The following is a 5,477-nucleotide window of genomic DNA, read 5'->3' on the forward strand; positions in this document are numbered from 1 at the left end:
GCCACCGAGCCACCTCAGGGTGGCTCGGCTTTGGCCGAGCCACCTTGAGGCGGCTCGGTTTTGGCCGAGCCCCTCTGGGTTTGCTGTTTTCCGTCGTTTTGCGCTGTATCCGTTTCTCGGTTCTGTCCGTGATTCGGTTGACTTAGATTCTGATTTTGTTGATCTGATTTGGCAGTAAATCCGCTTCTGATTTGGCAGTAAATCTGCTTCTGAGTTCGAGTCCGAAACTGATCTTGATTCGATCGTGATTCGTCCGAGTTTGTCCTTGGTTGGATGACTCGTTGACTCTTCAACACTTGGCTTGATTCCGAACGCGAATGGATTTATTCCGTTGCTTGCGTGCGATTCGTCGCCTCGTTGGTTCGTCGGTTTGTGCCGAGCTGTGCTAAGGGACCTATAAGTAATTTTATATGCCTACAGATACCCCCTCCAAAGTATTTCAGCCTCGTTCTTTTATAGAAGAGTCTGGAATACTTTGGATATGATTGTCCCAACCTTCAGTCGGCGTAATGGGACTTTGGAATGACTTCCGTTCTTGATTCCTTCAATCTTCCAGGCTATTCGGTGCTTTGTCGAATGTCTGTAAGAGTTCCGGTGCTGCATTTATTATTTGACCGTTGTCGGAATTTTAAACTTGAAGTCGATTCCTGACTTTCTAATCTTTAGCTGACCATCGATTGTTGGCGTCGAGTCTTTATCTGCAACGCGTTGTCCGGCGTAGTGTTGTTGAGTTATCCTTAAGAATATTTATGAAAACATTCTCCAGGAACTTCTCAACGAAAATTAGGGAACAGTTTATACTCATATACCTTATTGGAGTATTTTCTGTGTCCAAATGAGCTGAACCGGCTTGATAATGAGCCAAAAAAGGCAGTAATTCGGCTCAAAAAATCTTCTGATTTTTCCGAACATGTGGGAGAGGCAAGAATAATTCAAGGACTGAATCCTCTAACGATTTGAAGTTGTTTCGATGCTCGATTCGGCTTCAATTTGGATTCCGGTTCAAAACCGGTCCGGTCCGGTTCAAGGCCGGTTTGGTTCAAGGCCGGTTCACCCTACAAAAGGGGTCTTTTTTCTTTTCTTTTCCCTCACCTAGGGCCGGCCACCTCTCTCTCCTCTTTTTTGAATTTCTCTTCCCTCGAGCATCCGTTCTCCCTCAAAACTTGATATCCGTCTTAGATCTAGCATTCCTTTGGATCTTTGACTGAGAAATCCCTCGAAACTTCCATTTTTAGAATTTCTCTCAGGCCCCTCGAGCGCGTGGTTCGAGCACTTTTCAAGATCTAATTTTTATTGGATCTTCGAGCTTTCCCTCAGGTATATCTTCCATAATTTTAGCATTTTTTTATGCTTAATTTAATTTATGAACTTGTGGGATTGCATGCGAGGGTTAGGATTATGATTTGGCGCCTCGAGCTTATCTTTCAGGGGGTAGAATTGCAATAAAAAGAGGATTTTTTCTAGATCTGACCTCTTGATTTATTTTGTAGGTCATTATGTCGCGAGTCTCGAGAGGTCGTTCCCCTGCTGCATCGGCTGACGGTGTGCTTCCTTCATATGCTGGTGAGCTTTTTTTTTTTTTGCATATTCGAAATTTTACAAATTAGCCCTCTTTTTTCTGAAAATTTGCAACTTGGTCCTTTTAACCCCACGTTGCTCTCCTTGGTGAGGCGATCGGGAAAAGCCTTGATTCTCCTTGGTGAGGATCGACGCTTTAAGGATGGGTTTTGCTTGGTCAAAACCACATCTCATAATAAAATTTGCAAATTGGTCCTTTTTACCCCACGTTGTTCTCCTTGGTGAGGCAATCGGGAAGAGCCTTGATTCTCCTTGGTGAGGATCGACGCTTTAAAGATAGGTTTTGCTTGGTCAAAACCATATCTCAAAATAAAGGGGGCGTTTTGACGCTGCATTGTGTTTTATAAGGCAGGGATATATTGTCGATATGCCCTATCTTATAAATGCACAATGTGGCCAAATCGTCTCACCCTTTATAAGGTAATGACTCTATCTTACCGATTTGTAAGATGAGTTCAATTTCCTTTTATACCTGAAATTAACAAACACTTAATTGCTTGTTTTCAGTGGAGTATCCTTCCGGAGCCTTTTCATCGCATGCGGTGAATGGACGTCGTGACGAATATTATTCGACGTCTGATGACTTTTCGCCCATTCCGCTTACTTCTCAGTTTGGTCCAGGCACGTCGCTGGAAGTTGCCCAAGTGGTGAAGGAAGGTGGACATCAAGCCCTTCGTCAGCTGATTACAGATGCGCCCCTCGTGAAGGATGCCAGTTCTGTTCAGTCTCTCAGGAAGACTGATTTCTTGTTTGGCGATTCTGTCAGAGACCCTGATGCAGCGTTTATTGAAGCCGAGCAGTGGCTTCGTAAGCCGTTCCTTGACTGAGCTCAGGCGTCAGGCTGTGAAACGGGAGATGTCGTGGCGTTTGACAGAGGAGCATGAGAGTGTCCACTGCGGCTATGTTACTCATCAGGCAGTTCCTGGTTCGAGCAGGAATCATATTGTTGGACTGCGTCCTGGAGTACTGGGACTAGATGCACCGCCCCGTAACGAATTCCTTGCCTCTGCTTCTACTTTGAGGAATCGCCTCGCTAATTTAGGATGGGAGATGTCTGCACCGCGCCACAGATTCTATGGTTGGGTCCATTCTTTGGACAAGTTTTGGTGGGCTCGTATGAAGAAGTACGTCTTGAGCCGATGGAGCGAGGAGTTGCACGCTTGCGGTCTTTATGCAGCCATTCGTGCCACCATGCATGGTTTACCTGTTAGTGCGAAGCATTTCTTTGCCCTATGCGAGCTTTATAATCCAGATTCCAACACTTTTCTGACCAGGCAGGCACGGAGAGTTGGGCTTGGCTCTCCATGAGATGCATAAGATTTCTGGCTTGCCCATGGGTCAGATGTTATATCAGGAGTATTTTCCCTCCAACCATGAATTGAGTCAGCTGAAGGATCGCATGCCCGACCGTTATGAGACCTTATGGGACCTCACTTGTCACTATCACATTGCTTTGGCGCAGTCTAAGCCCTTAGCGAAGAGGACCAAATCAAATGTGAGCCTGAAGCAGTTCGCATCTTATTTGTTCAGGAATCTGGAGAGCAATTCTGGCGAAACTATTTGTGAACTGGCACCGCTTACTCCTTCAGAGGTCAATGATTTGCTGAAGAAGGTTGACACTCACTCCTATACCAATAGCAGTCCTGAGAGCGGCTTTCCTGCAGGGACCAAGTTCAGATCATTTTTATGGCATGCGACTGCGCCGATTCGTCCGATGACCCTTCTTGCCGGTTACCTCGCCATCTGGTTAAAGAAATGCGTGGTCCCGTATCAGTCTGGTGACGCTCTGCCACTGGAAGTGCTCTACCCTGCGGTTCAACTTGCCTACAGAAAGGAACTTTCCCTTTATCCGGTGATGGTGGCTAACATTCATCGAGGGCTTCGACAGATTTCCGGTGCTTTTACACGGGAGGAGAAGGAATCGCCGACTCAGATTCCTACCACTAAGGTGGAGCTTCCGTATGTTTATTTGATGGCTTGGTTCGTCCTTCATCGTTCTGACATGATGTCGGTACCGCATGCCATGGACCACTCTGTTCCCTTACTACAGCTGCTTGAGAATAGCGAGTAGGAAGGCCGAGGATTCTCTGATATCAGGAGGCAGCTACAGGTCCACAAGTGCTGGGCATTCTCCACTTGTCCAGCCGGTACGGCGAGTGTTTGATTGATGAGGAGAAGCCGAGGGAGTATAGGACTTATCTGGATATGGGCTGCTTTAATTGGCTAGTGAACATTAGGCCGGGTTACCTGACTTTCCGGGTGGGGAATCAGTGTTTTATAGAGCCATATCTACCCTGCCGATTCGCTCGCCAGTTTGGTTATGACCAGCTTTATGTCGGGAACCCGTGCCAGCAGCTTCGGGCCCATGGAGGTTTGGTGGACAGTCTTCGTGCATGGTTGTGGACCGTGACAGGCTGCATTGGTGCTAGGTTCAGTCTCCCGGGTGCTGAGCGACAGTTGAACCTCACTTTCTTGAGCTGCAGGTGGTTGTTAGCAGCTAATAAGACTGTCCCTGTAAAGCCTATTGAAGAGTTGGTGGCCAAAGAAGCTTCTCAGATTGATTCTCATGTGATCCGGGACGGTGCTCGGTCACACAGGGCGCGGGGCAAAACCCGCCGACTTGATGCCGAAGGCCATAGAGCCTTTAGTTCTGCTGGAGAGGCCTCAGGCGGAGATCCTAAAGACTACGAGGCGGATTTTGAGCGAGGTTAGTCACACATCTTTTCCCTCTGTATTTCCGAATTGTTAGTCTTGACCACTATCTGATATTTCAGGGACAGCGACCAATAGTGAAGAGGAACTCCGTCCTTTTGCCCGGGCAAGACCTTCGACTGCTATCCGTGCTGACAGGCGAAAGAGATTAGCCCATAAGCCGCCTGCAGACTCGCGAGCTTTTGAGATGGACCTGGCTGGTGATGATCCTGCTAGCGACGGAGGTAACATCTACTCTATAGATCGTTCTCTTGATCGTTTAGAATTTCAGGCTTATGCCTTCCCATTCTATGCAGGAGAGCGCGAGGAAGGCGAGATGAGTCTCGATCATGCTCCTCCTGAGTTTGTATCTTCTGGTGAGCCTGACTCACCTTACCAGGTAGAAAAACCTGCAGAAGCCGCCAACTTTAGGGAGACTACCAATGTAGGACCTGATTCAGTGAATCCAGATACATCTATGAGAGGTAACTTATTTCCATTGGTCATATTCTCTTCATTCTTCTTTCGTACTTACATTTCTTTGTGTTAGATTTTTCGATTGACGATTTCGACGAGGCAGGTTTGCCTGCAGACACTTCTATGTTCCACTTCATGTATGACTCTCCTCAGATCGATGGCCCGCTGCCCGAGGATATGTTTCCTGAGCCCGTACTCCCTCAGGATCCCGAGAATGGTTCTTTTGAAAGTACGTGCCTCTTCTCGAGTTAATTATAGGACTAGCCAATTTTTTGACTAAATGTAGCTATAATGTAATGCATCTGAACATTCTGTTCTGTGTTTAACAGGAGCTTTTGCCGAGGCTGATCCTGCTGAGCCGGCTGTGAGACCAACTCCACCAGTTGACACACCCACAGCCGTTACGTCTCCGCTACCCCCAGCGACTCAAGGGGAAGGAGGTATAAATTAAGCCGCTGAAAATGTCATTTATTTCCTTATTAAGGCTTTTTGACGGATTTCTCCTTTTTGTGTAGGGCTTTCCTCTCGGCTTCATGTCCTCGTGAAGGAGTTGTTATCGGACAATGACCCTGAGAAGATCGTCATTTGTGTAGAAGTCCGCTCTTTCTTCTCCTTTATGAATGTTATGCTTGACAAACTCCTCCACGACGGACTTTCCCTTTGCCAGTTCAAACCATTCCTTGATTCTAAAATAAATTTAATAAGGGATGCGGGATACCCGGACCTGGCGA

Source organism: Asparagus officinalis, chromosome 9 (assembly GCF_001876935.1).
Source record: "Asparagus officinalis chromosome 9, Aspof.V1, whole genome shotgun sequence".
NCBI lineage: Eukaryota > Viridiplantae > Streptophyta > Magnoliopsida > Asparagales > Asparagaceae > Asparagus > Asparagus officinalis.